Raw genomic sequence first — 21,358 nt, 5'->3', positions numbered from 1 at the left:
TAATGTGCAACATTTCAGACGAGATACGATGCGTGAACATTGTATCCCAGAAATTTGAGGAATTGGAAAAAGCTAATTTGGAAACAGTTAAGAGACTGTGTGATATATTCCACACACTTAAAAGTACAGGTACTTCATGTAAAAATATAGACACGCTTGTGAATTTTGCTCCTGCTGTACTATACACCAATATTGTTGTGGAAAGAATATTTTCAACTGTGAAGTCCCTTTGGAGGGTGGAATGTGTAGTGCTAGAACCACTTCATTCCCCACACGAGTTGTGTGTCTCATATTAGAGGCCAAAAACGAACATAAAATTCTTTGTCAAGTACAGAGTAGAGGTGCTCTTATTCAGTAATTGTACTGTCTAATTATTGGATTTATAGTGAATTCTTGCAATGGGCCTTTGTCCTCAGAAGTTGACTGCCGAAAGTAGTTGCTCTCTGTCCCAGTGTACTTAAAAGCAGAATAAGCAAGCATTCTTCAAAACTATGTAATGTATGGATGGTCAGTGTCTGCATCAAGTAAATCCTACCCCATATTTAGCAGATTGGGTTCCGCATTTGGAGGCTGCATTCGAGAGAGACGTACCATATGTCGAAGTTTAAGCACCATTTAATATTTTCGTGTGTTTTAATTCAGACATAAATGTCGAGTGGCTCTTTACATACCACCTCATAGAGCCACTCTGCTTCCTAGTCAAGCTCCCTCAAATCATTCAGTTCTTATCTTCCCTTAATAGCGATCAATCAATAAAATTGTAATATGTTGTCTTGTGTATCCAGTACGAGGATATTTCATTCCTTAGCTCATACAACAGCCTGACAGGTGGTGGTTCTCTCGGCTATTTTTCCAGTACCTGAACGAATTTCAGCCACAAACTAAGTTTGTGTGTCTGGTGCGTGCCCAATGAAATGAAAATAACCTCTGTTTGCCTGGTGGCTGTTGATATTTGAAGTCAGCAACAGGTTTCATTCGGAACACCGACTTTGCCATTAAATCTGAATTTTGCGGACAACAGGTAGCCTTCATAATGGCGAGACCCTTTTGCACAGGATTTCGGTCACCCCAGGGATCTTATGTCGATGCTGTGACATTGTTAGGGTGTACTAACATGTAAATTTTATTTTCTACAGATCTCACACAATTACTTCATTGTGGTTGATCAGCGTTGTTGCTTGCTTTATGAAACAGTGTCGTCTTTGATGCCTGTTTTGAATTTTGTGTGAAGTGTGTTTATGGTACTTTGGGAGCTTTTCGTCGTAATCCTTTTCATTGGGGAGTTTTTTAAATGTAATTAATCCTCGGTGTGACAATGATTTTGCGCTGGGAATTGCGTGTGAAGCTCATTTTCATTCTATCAGGTTGCTTGTGATGAATACTCTTGTTTAGCCAGTGTGATGAACTTAATAAAAATTCAGCATGTTATTTAAGTGTGTTTCAGGTAGTGTTTTTTCTGTATAAGATTTTCATTTGCGTTATTCGAAAATAGTTACGTTAGTCGCTCCAAAAGCAGTACGAGGAGAAAAGAAAAAAAGGTGGTGAGGAGTCACTATGCGAAATGCCCAAAAAAGAGAATGCGAAGGTACAGAGACACGTGTAGGAGATAGATTCTCCCCAATTTTAGCCACGAAAATGTGCAAAATGAAACAGTAGGTTCCTCCGATGCGAGAGAAATGAGTGAGCCAGACTTCAGTGGTGCAGCGGAGATGTTTAGATTTAGGACGTGCACAGCCTGTTCCAGTCACAGCTAGCAGTGTTTCAGGTCGAGTGCACAATTTACTAAGTGTGAGTGCGGGCGAGGCTGAAGCAACGATAAGTGAACAGAGGGCAGCAGAGCATGTAGCTCTGAGCAGAACATGATTGGCCAATTTGGCCACGCTGATAAAAAGAATAAGCACACAGCGAAGAGTTAAAGGCAGACTGCAGACTTGCTGGCGTCAAAGGAGGAGCTGAACTGGGATTTAGTTGCCGAATATGGCACCTTAACGACTACAGTAGAATCACTGAGCTCAGAAATTGATGATGATATGGAAGAAACGTTCAGAACTTAAAATCAAGGGCGACGCTGCGCAATTTGAAGAAGCTAAGGCCATCGGTCTCTAGACTTACACACTACTTAAACTAATGTAAACTAACTTATGCTAAGAACAACACACACACACACACACACACACATGCCCGTGGGAGGATTCGAACCTCCGGCGGGAGGGGCCGCGCAATCCGTGACACGGCGCCTCAAACCTCGCGGCACTTGGAGAGGCAGGAAACAGGTTAAGTGGGATAGAAGTAGAACAGAAAAGAGTGAGCGGGAAAGGCTGGTTGCCAGGTGGCTAGAACAGGAGCATGGGGGATGTGACTGATGGTGATCATAGGGAATTCTTTAATCTACTAAAACGAATGCCCATGTTCACTGGCAACATACAGGGTGGCGCACGAAATGTGTTACCATTTTGTTTTTGAATATGAACTTTGTCAATACGATCTGAAAGGAACATATACTACAATGAAGAGCCGCCCATGGAGATTTGTTCTAACTCAGCGCATACTGAATATGTCCGCCAGTTCGTTTCCGACCTTCCTTCAAACGAATACTGAAGTTAGTGATTACCTACGGCACATGTCTTCCGCAATTTCAGTGCAAGCTTGAAAAATAAGTTTTCTGAGCTCCATTAAATCAAGTGGACGTTTCGGGGAAATTTTTTCCTTTAGGTACCCCAAAAAGAAGAAAGTCACATGGATTGAGGTCTGGTCTATGAGTTTTTACACGAGCATTTCGACGTACAGATCATTTCACTCAGGCTTCCAGCTCGCTTCAATGACGGACAAAATTGGCTCCCCAATGGCGGACATATTGAGCATGTGCTCAGTTAGAACAAATCTCCATGGACGGCTCCTCATTGTAGTATATGTTCCTTTCAGATTGTATTGACAATAAAGTTTATATTCAAAAACAAAATGGTAACATTTCGTGCGCCACCCTGTATGTAAGCCAAGTACGGACATTATCGAGACACTTTGGAGGGAATAAACAGCAGGAGTTTTGGAACTGGAAAGTACAGTTAAGGAAACGCTCGATGTTGCAAATACAGTACATGCACAGAAGCCTTAGGCAAATCATAACAAATAGCTACAGGCAATCCACTTACACTGGAATCATTAAAATTTTGTAGGAATCCACAGTACTTGCGAGCTGAAATTAGAAACAGCATTCGGTAATTTTGAAAGAGAAAATGGGAGCTCAACTTGGAATCGACCGAAGTACAAGTAGGCACAACTGTGGATGAATAGGCCGGCTCGAAAAAGTGCAGAAGAAATCTGCAGCAGAAATCCTGCGTCTGTGATGTAACGAAAACTAAGATGCACTGCGATGAAAAAAGAAAAGAAAATGAGAACGAGAACTGCCCGAAACTACGGAAGACGCTGTGCTAATACGATGCTAAACAGCATCTTCTACATTTGCATCTACATCTACATCTACATGCTCTGCAAACGACCGCGGCAGAGAGTAGGTCCCACAGTACCAGTTGTCAGGGTTTGTTCCTGTTCCATTCACGTATGGAGCGCGGGAAGAATGACTGAATGCCTCTGTACGCTTAGTACTTACTGTAATCTTATCCTCACGATCCCTATGTGAGCGGTACGTAGAGGGTTGTAAGTATATTTCTAGCATTACCATCTAAAGGCAGTTCTTGAAACTTTGTTAATAGACTTTCTCGGGATAGTTTGGGCCTGTCTGAGTCTGGAAGTTCAGTTACTTGCGTACTTCCGTTACACTCCTACGGGTCAAACAAATCCATGACAATTCGTGCTACCCTTCTCTGTATACGTTCAGTATCCCTAGTTAGTCGTATCTGGTGCGGGTCCCACACACTTGAGCAATATTCTAGAACCGGTGGTACGAGTGGTTTGTAAGCAAAGTCCTTTGTAGGCTGACCGCTCTCCACCAGTAAACTGAAGTCTTTCACCTGCTTTACCTACAACTAAGCGTATGTCTTCATTCCTTCACATACCAGGTACTTTTTATGTGTCGGCCAACTCCAACAGTGACTCCATGATATAGTCTTAGAATATTACTTTTTAGTTTTCTGGAGGCACAGTTTTACATTTATGAACATATAAATCAAGTTGCCGTTTTTTCACCGCTCTGAATTCTTATCAAGATCTGACTGAATATTTATGCAGCTTCTTGCAGACAGTACATTACAGATAACTGGATCATCTGAAAAACTCTGAGGTTACCATTATTATTAATACACTACTGGCCATTAAAAATGCTACACCACGAAGATGACGTGCTACAGACGCGAAATTTAACCGACAGGAAGATGCTGTAATATGCAAACGATTAGCTTTTCAGAGCATTCACACAAGGTTGGCGCCGGTGGTGACACCTACAACGTGCTGACATGAGGAAAGTTTCCAACCGATTTCTCATACACAAACAGCAGTTGACCGGCGTTGCCTGGTGAAATGTTGTTCTGATGCCTCGTGTTAGGAAGAGAAATGCGTACCATCACGTTTCCGACTATGATAAAGGTCGGATTGTAGTCTATCGCGATTGCGGTTTATCGTATCGCGACATTGCTGCTCGCGTTGGTCGAGATCCAAAGACTGTTAGCAGAAAATGGAGTCGGTGGGTTCAGGAGGGTAATACGGAACGCAGTGCTGGATCCCAACGGCCTCTTATCACTGGCAGTCGAGATGACAGGCATCTTATCCGCATGGCTGTAACGGATCGTGTAGCCACGTCTCGATCCCTTAGTCAACAGATGGGGACGTCTGCAAGACAACAACCATCTGCACGAACAGTTCAACGACGTTTGCAGCAGCATGGACTATGAGCTCTAAGACAATGGCTGCGGATACCCTTGATGCTGCATCACAGACAGGAGCTCCTGCGATGGTGTACTCGACGACGAACCTGGGTGCACGAATGGCAAAACATTTTTTCGGATGAATCCAGGTTCTGTTTAAAGCATCATGATGGTCGCATCCGTGTTTGGCGACATCGCGGTGAACGCACATTGGAAGCGTGTATTCGTCATCACCATACTGGCGTATCACACCGCGTGATGGTATGGTGCGCCATCGGTTACACGTCTCGGTCACCACGTGTTCGCATTGACGGCACTTTGAACAGTAGACGTTAAATTTCAGATGTGTTATGACCCGTGGCTCTACCTTTCATTCGATCCCTGTGAAACCCTACATTTCAGCATGATACTGCACTACCGCATGTTCCAGGTCCTGTACGGGCCTTTCTGCTTACAGAAAATGCTCGACTGCTGCACTGGTCAACACATTCTCCAGATCTCTCACCAATTCAAAACGTCTGGTCAGTGGTGGCCGAGCAATTGGCTCGTCACAATACGCCATTCACTACTCTTGATGAACTGTGGTATCGTGTTGAAGCTGCATGGGCAGCTGTACCTGTACACGCCATCCAAACACTGTTTGACGCAATGCCCAGGCGTATCAAGGCCGTTATTACGCCCAGAGGTGGTTGTTCTGGGTACTGATTTCTCAGAATCTATGCACCCCAATTGCGTGAAAATATAACCACATATCAGTTCTAGTATAATATATGTGTCCAATGAATAACCGTTTATCATCTGCATTTCTTCTTGGTGTAGCAATTTTAATGGCCAGTAGTGTATTTCGTCTTCCGTAGCGCTGTGGTGTGATCTCAGAGCTGTGTTAAAGGTAACTTACAGTTCACAGGAGTTTCTGCAAACGTGACGTTATTTTGACGCCATAAGTATTGCATTCATGTGGACCGGGCTGTGGATAAGGGAGAGATGTTGGCAAGAATTAGCTCCGAAACTTACTGAAAAAGTTGTGCCAACTGCTCTTGCTAATACACCTTCATCAACACCAAAAGTGAGACCACTTGCTGATTTACAAGCAAAAAGAATCTTAAGCCAGCCAGCACATATTGCAATAACCTGCTCATTCAAGCTTCTCAAGAAAATAAACTTATTTTTAAAACATCTGAAAACTGATGTGTGGAGTTGGTCCGTAGTCAGAAAAAAAGGGGAGGGGCAGTCATTCTAACAAGTGAGGTAAACGATCAGCTCACTTACCTTGTGTCCAGTAAGTAAAGCCTTTTCGAAACCTCAACATAGCTAGCATCTCTCGAAAACACGCCACTATCTGTAGCATTTTGTGTAATAAAATCAAGAAAAGCGTAATATAGGTGGTTGAAGAGAGCCTTTAATGGGAGATTTTTGTCTGGGAAAGAAGTGGCCTAGAAAAACTAGCCCGTAAATTGTCTTTTGTACACTTCACATATGGCTAAATTTTATGTATAGCTGAGACTACGTTACCTTTTTATTCTGTGGCAAATGTGTCGTTCAGTTCTATGCTTTTTATTTTGAATGGCAATTTGCTTTTCCAGATGATCAACGTGTGAATATTTATTCACATTTGCGAGTTTCACACTTAATATGTAGATTTGTAAATTATTGACAATGACAACCCAGACCTGAGACGCACGCCTCCAGAGAAAGGGAACTACTGTATGTACACAATGTCTAATATCTAAGAACTAACTGCAATTAACTTAATAAAGAAGTCCCAGAACCTTTACAAACGTGAAGGTGAGATGGTAGGACGCGAGTCACCTCCGTAGCTACCCTCTGCTCTGTAACTCAACGCTTACAACCGCTGCCTCACAATCAACCGCTGGAAGATCAGCCCCCGCACCGTAAACTGACTGTAATGAAGGCTTTAGCAGCCGATACGTCCTTATATGACGTCTGATAACACATCAGAAAGAAAGTGTCGTGTTTTAAAAAATCTTCCATGTAGAGCTGCCCTGAAACGGTGCTGTTTCATAATACGGAATTTAGGACCTCCTATCCAGTAGCAGCCATGACAAATGATTAGGTTTTTTTATGGATAAATAATTATAACAGTCACGTGCAAATGTCTTCAACTCACGGGGTAACAGTGTGATAAGTTTCTTTTTTTAACCATTCTTGACGGCCCACATAAAGTCTTGTCTTCCGCCATTTCCTTTTTTTGTCTTCACAGGAACACAGCCGACCAATCGAGCAGAACCGTTGTTCCAGCTCCAAGTACTGGAGACGCTGTCCAATGCTCTGTACTGCATGCCTGGACTGCACAATTGCGAAGGACGTTTCACTTTTCCAATACCTATGTACCCTAAAATGTATCACAGAGTTTCGTGGTGTGCAACTTAATAAATAATGACTCCGAAATGCACCACTTACGCTTCGCGGAAACTGAATATAACCTGGCGTCTACAACGACTGCTGTTTCCCACCAACCACAACACGGCACAACTGAAGTCATGATAAAAGTTACTGACTTCTAAATGACGGGAAAATTCTCCGTACAACTTCGTATGCATTACGTAGCTAAAAATGAAATTTCCATCCCGATGACAAATTTATTACTGTCTTCATTTGCATACTGACGAGTGAACCATCATTTGAATTCTGAGTTCCGTATAACACTTTACAGGTTTGCATCAGAAGATCACGTGATCAGAAACACCTAAAGAGTGAATAGTAAAGATATTGTTTTCCGACGCAGACTGAATGCACATTTAACAGCACATGACGATTCTTGCTGCACGAATTTCGTGAAAGGAAATACGGACCAGTACTCTACGAGATGTGTCCACACTAGGAATAAGAAAACACCGCACCTGTTGCTACCGCTGGCCATCTTTGACCGACGACGAAAACGCCGGATAAACCACTACCCAAAACGCAGTATGCGTAAAATACGTGTAGTGACAAGGACTATTTAGTTTGTTTCCATCACAGCACATTCATACACTTCACCAAATCACAAACTGCCCTTTCAGTCGCAGCTGCAGAAACGTGTCAGCACACCGCGCCTTCCAAGCAACAATGTGGGAGGGAAACAAAGGTCAGTGTTGTGTTCTGCCTCTGTACTGGGAGTAGAGAGAGTCCCGTGAAACTACGGCACAGGTCAAAGCCAGTGTGTGGCATCGGCAGGACACTCGGTGGGGAGTCTTGTTTTACGGTACGTGGTTGTGCCCTAGCAGTTTTAAGATTTTAATTTGGAAGGCATGATATATACGGCAAAGTGCGTTGAATGTATTGCAAGTCTGGACATCGGAATATACTCCGTTCATCACATTAAACTTCATGTAAACATTACACTATGTACTCTTCCGCGTTTGCTGGAACCTCTTTGGATTTAGTTTCAGGTGGAGCAGATGCCAAGCGGTCACAAGTGCAATCAAGTACGATAATGAGGTTTCGTTTTATGCTGTGCGTATCGACTTGTGCGGTAATACGGGACAACAGCTTTACCGGCGCGTTTAGCTTTGACAGCGCTGGCCGGGCAAGTGGTCCAGCTAACGTGCACTGGTGTGAGCAGTGGCAGTTCAGACGTAAACAGAGACGAGCAGAGGACAATACAGCTTTGGATGTGAATTTTTAAACAGAAGGAAATAATATATGGCAAAACTCGGGTGATTTTCTCCTCAGATGACCGGACGGGAAGTATAACATGCCATCGATATTAGCGAACATAGTATTTTAATTAAAAGCAGGAGTGATGAAAATTCGTGACTAACGAGGGTAATTTTTCTACTTGAGCTGTGTGTGGCGTGAAAGCGCAATGTAGTAAAATACTAAGCCACTGAAGGTATCGGAGTCAGCTGTCTGGTAATCTCTGAACTCCTTCCACATCGGACACCGCTGAATACACTTCAGTACAACTACGTTGATAACGAGTCATCAGAGACAGAACCCCAAGACACAAAAATGTCCACATTTCCTCCTCCTCTTTCGTGACGTGCTGTTCTGCAGTTCGCCATCGTTTGGCAGTGCCGTGTCACAAAGCTTCGCGCATTAGTTGCAGTTCGTTTGACAGCGTAATGTCTTGTTATTTCTCGCGACAAATACCTTAACTTGGCTCCATATCAATTCTGTCGGGTTCAGACTGCAGTGTTACGACCACAACTCTAAATATAATCCATTTGTACAGCGTGCTCGACGCCATCAAAATTGTCTTCCATCTTTCTGCGACATTTATCGCTCTGGCTCATGTGAGACCACATCTGTCATACAAAACAATGGGCATATTCAAACAGTACTTTTTAATTTTTCTCCAAAAAATTTAATCACGTTATGTTTTATCGTCAACCATCTTTTGCAATCTTTTATAATATATCTGTAACTAAGAATGTATACTTGCAATGAAAACCAGAAATTTTCGTGTGATATGTAATTGTAAACTACAAGATGTGCATTTTTCTTAAAAATGATTGTGACATATGAGTTAATTACCATACATTTGATTAATCCCATATTTAAATGATTTAGGTGTTCAAACCGAACAAAAACAAAATAATGCACCACATCGAGTGTAGAACCACCGCCCGCCGGCACACACTGTGGTCAGTCTACGACGCTATCGATCACGCCATGCTTATAATCAACACCTCCCTTGCTTCTAATACATAGACCTACCCGAGAAAAGTCAAAAGTTGATTTTGTCTGTAACCTTGTGAAGAACATTAACAACTTGTTTCTCGAAATTAACGGTGTTCCGGCAATTGCGTTTCACTACGGAGCGCAAAGCAGTGTCGTCCATTTTAGCGGTACGTATGAACAGCGAGACCATCAGAGCACAAGTACTGGTTAGAGAATGTGACTGTACACAATTTTTAAGATAAAAGTTACGTAGGTAAAGTACGATTAGTATAGAAGTTAATGGATGTTAATTTGTCAGAATGACTGAAAGGTTCTTCCACACTGACATAGTAATAACCTATCGAACACTTACGTTGGCCCTACTTCCAAGAGTGGAACACCACCAGTGTACGAGAGCTACGGCTGCTGACCAATCATCGCGCTTGTGTTTGTTTACATCTGGTTTCTTCTAATGATGAAGTATATGCTACACACGAATTCATAGCCCCACCCTTTATTTCGAAATTAGAATGATTAATACCTTCAGCTAATGACAGGCGTTGATATACATCACGAGGAGAAGTGAAAATGTGTGCCCTGACCGGGAATAGAACACGGGATCTCCTGCTTACACGACAGACACCATCCATCTGAGCCACCGAGGGCACAGAGGATAGAGCGACTGCAGGGCCTATCTCGCGCACGCCTCCCGCGAGACCCACAATCTCACCTTGTATGACCACACACTACGTTCGTAGTGTCCCACCCCCAACACACTCACTACTCGTCGATTTCTTACCGAGTCCCGTAAGAGTTCAGGGAATGTGTGTGCATCCGCACAGAAGAAGGTCATGGCCGGTACAATTTCGCGTACACGTTCATTCTCTTATTCGTCTTTCAACCATACCATCTTCTTCCAAACCAACCTAGACCTCTTGCTTCGCTACAGAGAACTTAAAGCTTGTTCCCAACAAATAAGAAGGATTCTCAGCCACATATGTAGTAGCTCAATGCAACAGGGAATTTTTCCAGATGGACAAATCCGCTATTGTTAAACCACTGCATAAAAAAAGGAGATAGGTCTGATGCTAACTACCACCCAATTTCACTTCTGACAGCTTTAATCAAAATTCTTGAACAGTAATGTATTTATGAGTAGCATCACGTATTTGTAAAAATGAAGTACTAACAAAATGTCAATTTGGTTTTCAGAAAGGCTTTTCAAAAGAAGATGCAATGGGCCTATATATGCTTTCAGTGATCAAATATTAAATGCATTGAATAACCAAACATCACCCATTGGGATATTTTGTCCCCTCTCGAAGGCTTTTGATTGTGTAAATCATGAAATTATTCTAGATAAACTGAAGTATTGTGGTATGAGTGGGACGGTGCACATATGGTTCGACTCATTTAACTCGAAGAATGCAGAAGGCTGAAATTAGCAGTACAGAATATATATTAATGACTTGCCACTCTATATTCATGAAGATGCAAAGCTAGTTCTTTTTGCTATTGATACAAGTAATCACACCTGACAAGCAAGAATCAGCTGCAGAAATTGTAAATAGGCTAATTTATTTCAGAAAATTAGTAAGTGGTTCTCTGCAAATGGAATCACTAAATTTTGAGAACAAACAGGTTACACAATTCTGTACAGTAAATGGCATAACACCATTGATAAATATACACTCCTGGAAATGGAAAAAAGAACACATTGACACCGGTGTGTCAGATCCACCATACTTGCTCCGGACACTGCGAGAGGGCTGTACAAGCAATGATCACACGCACGGCACAGCGGACACACCAGGAACCGCGGTGTTGGCCGTCGAATGGCGCTAGCTGCGCAGCATTTGTGCACCGCCGCCGTCAGTGTCAGCCAGTTTGCCGTGGCATACGGAGCTCCATCGCAGTCTTTAACACTGGTAGCATGCCGCGACAGCGTGGACGTGAACCGTATGTGCAGTTGACGGACTTTGAGCGAGGGCGTATAGTGGGCATGCGGGAGGCCGGGTGGACGTACCGCCGAATTGCTCAACACGTGGGGCGTGAGGTCTCCACAGTACATCGATGTTGTCGCCAGTGGTCGGCGGAAGGTGCACGTGCCCGTCGACCTGGGACCGGACCGCAGCGACGCACGGATGCACGCCAAGACTGTAGGATCCTACGCAGTGCCGTAGGGGACTGCACCGCCACTTCCCAGCAAATTAGGGACACTGTTGCTCCTGGGGTATCGGCGAGGACCATTCGCAACCGTCTCCATGAAGCTGGGCTACGGTCCCGCACACCGTTAGGCCGTCTTCCGCTCACGCCCCAACATCGTGCAGCCCGCCTCCAGTGGTGTCGCGACAGGCGTGAATGGAGGGACGAATGGAGACGTGTCGTCTTCAGCGATGAGAGTAGCTTCTGCCTTGGTGCCAATGATGGTCGTATGCGTGTTTGGCGCCGTGCAGGTGAGCGCCACAATCAGGACCGCACACGACCGAGGCACACAGGGCCAACACCCGGCATCATGGTGTGGGGAGCGATCTCCTACACTGGCCGTACACCACTGGTGATCGTCGAGGGGACACTGAATAGTGCACGGTACATCCAAACCGTCATCGAACCCATCGTTCTACCATTCCTAGACCGGCAAGGGAACTTGCTGTTCCAACAGGACAATGCACGTCCGCATGTATCCCGTGCCACCCAACGTGCTCTAGAAGGTGTAAGTCAACTACCCTGGCCAGCAAGATCTCCGGATCTGTCCCCCATTGAGCATGTTTGGGACTGGATGAAGCGTCGTCTCACGCGGTCTGCACGTCCAGCACGAACGCTGGTCCAACTGAGGCGCCAGGTGGAAATGGCATGGCAAGCCGTTCCACAGGACTACATCCAGCATCTCTACGATCGTCTCCATGGGAGAATAGCAGCCTGCATTGCTGCGAAAGGTGGATATACACTGTACTAGTGCCGACATTGTGCATGCTCTGTTGCCTGTGTCTATGTGCCTGTGGTTCTGTCAGTGTGATCATGTGATGTATCTGACCCCAGGAATGTGTCAATAAAGTATCTCCTTCCTGGGACAATGAATTCACGGTGTTCTTATTTCAATTTCCAGGAGTGTAGATTATAAGCGAAAGTCTGTTGCTAAGGCACAATATTCAATTTCTGGTTGTCTGCATTGACAAGAAATTGAATTGGAAGAAACATACATAATTTGCTGAAATGGTTAGGTTCAGCTACTTGTGCTATTTAGGTTATTGAAAATTTTGGTGAAACATATTGGTGAACTAGCCTACTATGCCTCTTTTCATTCACTTCTTACATGTGGCATCACATTTTGGAGAATTCGTCGTTAAGAGAGAAAGTATCCATTGCACAAAAGCGTGTAATTAGAATAACGGATTGAGCCCACCAAAGATCACCTTGAGGGCATTTATTTAAGGAAGTCGGGATATTCACAGTACATATATTCACTTACGAAATTTGTCATTAATTACCCACGCCAATTAAAAAATAACAGTGAAGTGCATAGCTACAACACTAGGAAAAACGATCTTCACTAGTCTGGATCAAATCTCACTTTGGCACAGAAAGAGGTGAATTATGCTGCCACAAAACTCTTTGGTTATCTGCCAAATAGCATTAAAAGTCTGACATAACCAACCATCATGTAAAGACAGATTAACAACATTTCTGAATGACAACTACTCAATAGATGAATTTTTAGATATGAAGTACTAACTATAAAAAATAATTATTCTGTGTAAAGTAAACTTGAAGTTACATTCTACGTCATTACGAAATGTCGTATTCATGACCTATGGAATAAGGATTAACGTATGTATGTATGTATGTATACAGACCAGTTGGTCTGCACAACCAATATTTTACAGAGGTGGGGAAGAAGCTATCGTATCAGCCCCTCTTCCCGGAAGTTTGTCTACAACCACCTGCATTGCTATTTTTAATTTACTTCCACAAAAGACGATGAAATTACTCTTAACGTATTAATGTCAAGATACCTGCTTGCTCTGATATAAACTATGTATAGCTTTCTCTACGTAACAGCAACACGCTTTATACTGTAGGTAACTACAGCTGTAACAATGCGTTCTTCTTAAAACCGCAACAGTTGAATAATTATCTATCCTAATAAAGTATTACTCAGGAGCACCCGTTTGGTTTGACAAGAACATGTATGTGAATCTTCAGTTTCTCCCAACGTATTTGTTAATGAAACAGTCCACAGGTGAACTGCCTGTTCGTAGTGTCCAATGGACACACTATGAACCGGAAGTACACCTGTGGGCTGTTAGATCTGAGTTCTGCACGAAGACTTGTAACTGATACACTGTATTTTGATAACGTTCTGAGCAACGACAAAGACTTATCAGAAAAGGTTCTGAGGATGGATGGTTTTACTGTAAAAGTGTTTCAATACTGGTCCTTTACGTGGGGCACTCTTCATTCAGATACTCCCTTATTAGAAAAGCGGCTCCTTTTTTTATATTTGTAGCCAGTCAGTGTCTGGAGATACACTATTAACAGAAGTGAAAACTACGGGCATTTTGACAACATTTGTAGCAAGAAGGTCAATTCTGGGTCAATTTAAGAATTCATTAATTTCTGCACTTACACATACTCAGTAAAGACGAAATGGAGGATAACCTTATCTATCTTATTGACTACACAACAGACTTTCACCAAAAACATTACTCTAGAAAAGTGACAAATATCGAAATTAAATGGAAAAGCGTTCTGTACTACAACACATTTGCGTGACGTAACGTGCTGATGTTTGCTAACATGGGACTGGGAAGAAGAAGCTAGCAGATTAGTTGTACTAAATTCGGCTGACTGCTTCGAATATACCTGATTTAATGCACCAGTACGGAACTGTCAAAACGCGTCTCGCTTGATTTTATTTCGAGCCACAAAACAATAGGAGCAGGCTGTCCCAGGTCTATGCAGTATCCTGGCGGAAAGTAATTCCTTAATACATAAGTGGTCCAAGTTCTATCATTGAACAGTATGTACTTGCAGAAGCAATGTTCCACCATTCCGTTCTGTTATTGCTAACAAGCAGAATAGCCCTTTTATGCATCAAATGTGTACGAATACAATACTATATTTCAACAAAACAAAATTCAACAAAATTGCGCGAATAAGAGAAGAAATCTCGTCCAGGCCTATGCTTTTCACTCATGCCTGAAGTCTGTAAAACAGCAGAATTAATAGGAATGTCTGTAGGACTTTAAAATACCAGGATTTATAATAGGAAGTTCGCTAGTATTTTGAGAGTATAATGACCGAAAGCGGTTTGATTTATACGCAATAGGCTCCATTGGGAATTAAATGAGACCGTACAGCTACGATGGCTTTGCAAAAACAACAGAAAGAAATAATTCAAGACCTCGGGAACGCATGGTAACAGTAATCCTTACCTTATTAAGTATGTGAGTGTGACACGGATCTAGCAGCAGCAGCAGCAGCACGAAACCCCAATGCAGAACGTCTCACTGGACACGACTCGCTACAAATGCGACAGACGCCTGAAGCGGCAGGGCTGTGGCACGCAGTCAGTGCTGCCAACGGCTGCGAGGCCGGCAGGTACCAACTGCAGTCTGCTACGGGGGCCTCACAGGGGGCAGCGCTTCCAGGGGCCGCGCGCAGAACATGCGAATGTAATACGAAGACTGTCGTCCTAGTTTTGTTATTGCGGACGAGCTGAAAAAATTAAGTAACATGTTTGTGAAACTAATTTTAAGGTAATTTAATTCAATTCTACGATCACTGTGACACGACTGTGGCCTCTGGAGTAGGCTACCTCTCAGAAAATTATGCCCGCACCAGAGTCGAGGGAACCAGGGTTATTGTGATACCGACGCACTGCAGTACTGCTTATTAACACATGGCTGTTGCCCATGCGTATATTCGGTTCATTGCTTCGCAGCCCCTCTCCGCGCCCTTTCTACTCATTGTTGTCGCTAACAATCAAGCGTCACAGAAAGTACATTAGCGTCATGTTCTAAGAAGCATTACACTCACCATCAGGTACCTAGTTCAACGTATTATGGCCTTAAAGGGAAGCAGCGACGTGCCCTATCAAGAAAATAATGGTAGTTTTCTTGGTTTGATCGAATTGACAGCAGAATTTGACCCCGTTTTGCATGAACATTATAGGTGGTAAAGACCCAAGAAAATCATGACCATTGTCTTGGAAAAAAAACATTCAAAACGAACTCATAAATTTGGTTGCCAACAAAGTAAAAAACACCATTGTTAATTCTGTAAAGGAAAGGAAATATGTTTCTGACGTGCTTGATTGTACTCCTGATACATGCCACAAAGGAACAAATGACATTGATTGTTAGGTCTGTAATTTATCAGAAGACGCAGCGACTGTAGAATAACACTTCCTCGACTTCCTGAGCGTCACTTCAACAACAGGAGAAAGTTTGACTGGAACCGTTTTGTCGGAACTAGATGAACTAGGACTCGATATTCATGATTGCAGAAGCCAACGTTATCGATTATAAAAGGTTATCGAAGTGGTGTTCAAGCCAGAATATCAAGGTGCAAACCAAGAGCATTTTATACGCCATGTGACAGCCACAGTCTTGTGTTATTAGATGCGGCGAAATCTACTGCAAAAGCAGTCACATTTTCTGGTGTAATTTAAAGAATATACATTATTTTCAGTGCATCCACTCAGAGATGGGAAATCTTATTGCGCAGGGCGCCAACTTTAACAGTGAAGAATCTTTCAGATAGTCGATGTCAAAGTAGGGTGTAGAGTGTCAAAGCTGTTAAAGTGCCAGACGAGAGAAGTCAGAGGCGCCCTTCCTGAGGTGAGCGACGCCGCTGTTGAATCGAAAACAAAGAGCGGAGCTCACTCGCTTGCTGTGGACGATTTGAAAAGCTTCGAGTTTATTGTAGGCGTTGTCGTATAGTACGGTCTTCTCTTTGCCATTAGCGCAGCAATTAAGGCAGTTCGAGCAGCAAAACGTTGACGTGAAAGTAGCAACTAAATCTCTCGAAAGTCTAATTACGTTTATTGGGAATTTCCGCGAAGGAGTTTTCGTTAATATGCAGTTAACAGCGAAAGAGATAACTGAAACTTCGCAGACTTGACCAAAATTTGGAGAAAGGAGAACTGGCAAGAAGGCGAAGCAATTTGATTATGAAGGTGACGATTTGGTTTGCAGAGCTCAACCGTCAGAGGAGACATATAGGATCGATTTTTTCTACCCTGTCGTTGAGACAGTGTTAAAAAGTTTGAAAGAGAGGTTTCGCCAAATGGCTAAGTATTCCGGAGTACTCGGCTGTTTGTTTTCTCTACACAGTTTAAAATACATACAGGACGAAGAGTTGAAAATGCTGTCTACAAACCTTGAGAAAGAGCTAAGTGTAAACATAAATTGAGAATGTTCGAAAGACATTGTTGCTTCAGCTGTCTTGACAGAAATTAATGTGCTCAGAGAAATGGCGCCCGATGACGTGAAAACTCCTACGTTAATACTGAAATACTCGAATGACGCTGCAAACCCGCTTCACAGGATTTACATCGCCCACAGTATTTTGCCAGCCGTGCCAGGAACTGTCGCCTCCGCTGAAACAAGCTTTCCACGTTCAGAGCTCGTCAAGAATTATTTCCGAAGCAGCATGTCGGCCATGTTCTCAATAGAACACGGCGCGGTTCGAAAACTGAGTTCTGAAGATACTATTCATGAATTTGCTCTTCAAATAGCGAGGAAAAGATGTTTTGTGTATACCCTTTGTGTTTATAACCTACAACTCAGTTAATTTCTTGTGAACACAGAGCACAGTCGAGTGATGAAAACATTGAAGCAAAATTTGTGAACCTTACCTGATTTTGAATTTCATTGAATTGGAAGGATTCCCGTAGCAGTCTTATTATTAACATTTTTGTAATAACTATAACTATTAAGATTTCTTCTCCAACTAACTATTTTCCTACAGCGACAGTAGGTCCCCTGCGGTAACAGTCTACTGAAGCACTGGTACTACGTTAATGACGGAAGTTAGAATTCTTTTGAACGTCACGGAGATATGTGAGCTGTGTTGGTGGAGGGACTGGGAGGTTGGGGGGGAGGGTGTGGGAGGGCCCCTCGCAGAACTTGGGCACACGTCCCCACGCCGGCTGAGCCCTGCTCACCCACTGCTGGCTCTGGAATTTCCTGTAAGCAGGCTTTCACGCAAACACTACTTTGCCTATTCGCACTACCCTTCTCTGTACGCGTTCAAGATTCCCTGTTATTTCTTTTTGTAATGTGTCCCACACACCCGAGCGGTAGTCTAGGATGGACCACACGAGTGTTTCGTAAGCTGTCTCCCTTGTAGACTCACCGCATTCATCCAGTGATCTCGTCCACTCTGCCATCTAGTTTACCTACAACTGAGACTATGTGATACTTCCATTTTATATCACCTCAGTGTGCCACACCCAGGTCTTTTTATAAGTTGACTCATTCCAAAAGTGACTCACTAATATTACAACAACCTTTGAATACGACGTTTCAGCGAGTTTTTAAGTGCACAATTTTGTGCGTAATTTCTCTGCCAAACAGACTGAAGTGGATGGCAGGGTGTTCGTCTAGCCACCATCACACGATTTGCCTTACATTTCTTCCCGCTTACAGTAATTTGTCGAAGCCTCTTTTACTTTGAAATCATGTGAACATATGAATAAATATTTGTACAGCTTCTTTCAGACACTCCTTCATTATAGAGAATGTATCATCTGCACAAACTGTAACCTTACTGTTAACATTGCCTCCAAGGTCATTAGCATACGACGTGGACAGCAGTGCATGCAACACACATCCCTGAGGCGTGTCTCAAGCTACTCCCACACCTGTTGGTAAGTCTCCTTCCGAGATAACATGCTGCGTCCTCCAGATACCTAGACAGATAGACAGGCAGATGGACAGAGACGGGGAAAGCGGGGGGAGGGAGGGAGAGAGGCAGAGCTGGAGACAGAAGCGCCTCATTCGCGTGCAGGGGGCGGCCCCCGCCTCTGCTCCCCTCGTGGTGGATGTCGCCATAGTCCGACACACACACTGCCGACACTCCTTCCCGCTCACTATACACCCCTGACGGCAGCGCTCCAAGCGGACACTAAGCTATAGTTCTGAATGCGATATACGAGGAATGCGAATAGCATCATTTATATTCATTTGTAACACAGTTTTTCAACAGGGAACGTCTGTAATGCTGTAAAAATCTGCAGTAACTAAAACATTACACCTCATTTTTTTTGTTGAATTTCCTAAGGACCGTGGGAGGTATGAAGTGGTACATTTCGCGACTTTTTACTTACGATTCTCTTGTAAGTAACATATATTTAATGAAGGATGTCGTTTTCTTACAAGGGAATCAAAAAGGCTAGTAAACAGCGAAAGACGTGACCTTCAGCAGAAAGACGTATATTTATTCGACGACGTGAAGTTTTGTTCACAACACCTCCAGTCGGATCAATGAACGCGAGACATGGGAAACTTCTATGGAATGCAATATCTACGTTACGTAAGGTACCAAATAAGCCAACACAACTGTTGATAAAATGAAAAACACACAAATGTGGTAATAAGACATCAAAAACAATGAAACTTTTTCCAACACGGATCACACCAATTCCACAATTGTTGCTACATCTCTGCCAAAAACGGGAAGAATCTTACAACTGATTCGGGCTTGAAGCAAAAACAATTACATTGAAAGAAATATTCGTCTATTAGAACATCGATAGAAGTGTGAGAATCTGTGAATCATTACGCTGCATACAAAATTGTTACGTGTCAAAGAGACTGTCCATCATGACAGGAACAGAGAGCAAACGAGATATATTTTCTCATGCTTCAAATATGTGTTTACGTTCTCTTCCTTTAAGAGGAGCAAGCTGCAGTTATACAAATTATTGCTTCACGAGTAAATTGTAGGTTACGTCACAGAATCACCTCGGTCGGCGCTTTGGCGCGAGTTTTTCAAGCTGGGCGACTGTTATTAGAAAATAGTTTCCAGCTTTCCACAATAACGATCTTTTTATAAAAATTAATATAATTTGTGTTTGTTTCGATATTCTGGAGTATAATATTGGTGGAATCAGTGTATCTGCAGCTTTGTCGAACAAATTTATTACAAATTAGATTTTGAATGATACTGTTCAAAGCATCGTGTTCCACAAACCCCAACTTCGCACTCTACACAAAACACACGTGCTTTTCTTCTCGCTTTTTTCCAATTGGCAACACCCACGGCATTTTCGCGTCGGCGCCTGCTTTTACGCGAAAGACTGTGTGTGTTATTCTGGAAGAAGTCGTCCCACCAGACGTGTCGGCACCGACGCCTGTCAAGGTTCCATGCTGAGAGGATCAGCTGACATCGATACTGCCTCTTTCTGTGAGGTTCATTTGAAACTCAAGTCTTCCGCATTTTACCACCAAGTCGGTTCCTTGCCGTTAATACTAACAGTTCCAATGCAGCCACTGCTTTTAGAAACGAGAAAATGGAACCGCTGATTAATAATATAGAACCTGTCGGTAGACAAAGTATATCCATTGTTAAAACATCGGTGAAGCAAAGACTTTAGACACTAGAGGATATTCACTATATTGTGGCTTAAACACAATGTCTTTTCCACTGCAAGTTACAAAGTGTCACAAAGAAACGCTACCTGCTTTACACAAGCGAAACTATTTAATATCAAAGCGAGATTGATAGACGTCCCGCCCTTTCCACAATTAACAGCGATTTATGATGGCATAACTCATGTCCGGGAGTAAAAAGCCTCCTCAAGTGTTTTCTATAGATGGTAAATGACAGATCTGTATCTACACAATTCAGCGAGAATACCAGAGTCATTTTGAATAAACACTCTTGTCATTAAAATGAAGGAACCTCAAATAGTACATTTCAAAATTCAGTCTTTAAATAATCCCTGAGAGGAATAAGATATCGAATAAAGATTACAATTCCCCAATACTTTTTTCTACCCATTTGCGAACACACGATCGCTGTTTCAATGTGTCCTGCGTGTGCGTTTATGAACTGTTCAGCACATTTGTTCGTCTCGCTCACCATCTTTGTTAGCAAGCTCCCATAAAGAAGTGATTGTGGAGGATCTCCAAAGAAATTCTTACATCTAGATTTCGTGTCGAACGGAATTTACTCCTACCTACACTGCAATTAGCGAATCACGAAATTGCCGAACCGGAACCATTGTAATCAGTTATCACTTCTTGTCTGACGTCCCCTTCACATCTTGACGTTTCTGAGTCATTGTCATTGGGTATCATCATCGCTCTCTTCACCACTATTCGACACTCCGTACCGTTTATTTATTTACTTCTTCACTCATCACTCTTCTGACTGGTTTGACGCGGTCCGCCACGAATTCCCCTCCTGTGCCAACTTCTCCACCTCAGAGTAGCGCAGGCAACCCAGGTCCTCAACTGTTTGCTTGCTGTACTCCAGTCTCTGTTTTCCTCTACAGTTTCTACCGTCTACAGCTCCCTCTAGTACTGTGCGAGTTATTCCGTCATGTCTTTACAGCTGTCCTACCATCCTGTCCCTTCTTGTTGTCATTGTTTTCTCCATATATTCCTTTCCTCGCCAACTCTGCTGAGAACCTCCTCATTCCTTACCTTATCAGTCCACCTAATTATCAACATTGATCTGTAGCACCACGTCTTACATACTTCTATTCTCTTCTGTTCTGGGTTTCAGACAGTCCGTGTCTCACGGTCATATAAAACTGTGCTCCAAACGTAAACCCTAAGAAACCTCAAATTAAGGTCAACTTTTTCATACTAGTAGACAAGCCAACATCTCTTTTTCTCAACACATACTAATCGTACGGGGGTAAATGAGGTATCGTTAGAAAGTTTTTTAACCGGCTTCTGTCATTGCATATTAGTATTGCA

General features: G+C 43.0%; 1 protein-coding gene across 1 annotated transcript in view; it reads right to left on the bottom strand.

Annotated features, from left to right (window-relative positions):
• Positions 1-14,878, bottom strand: part of LOC124719720 (BTB/POZ and MATH domain-containing protein 4-like) — a 257,521-nt gene extending 242,643 nt beyond the window's left edge. The window contains exon 1 of the mRNA XM_047244923.1: positions 14,858-14,878. The gene's annotated coding sequence lies outside the window, so the exon portion shown is untranslated. The remainder of the gene's footprint in view (positions 1-14,857) is intronic.
• Between the last annotated feature and the right edge of the window lie 6,480 nt (positions 14,879-21,358).

This window comes from Schistocerca piceifrons, chromosome 11 (genome assembly GCF_021461385.2).
Source record: "Schistocerca piceifrons isolate TAMUIC-IGC-003096 chromosome 11, iqSchPice1.1, whole genome shotgun sequence".
Classification (NCBI taxonomy): domain Eukaryota; kingdom Metazoa; phylum Arthropoda; class Insecta; order Orthoptera; family Acrididae; genus Schistocerca; species Schistocerca piceifrons.
This window is presented reverse-complemented; position numbering and strand designations above follow the sequence as displayed.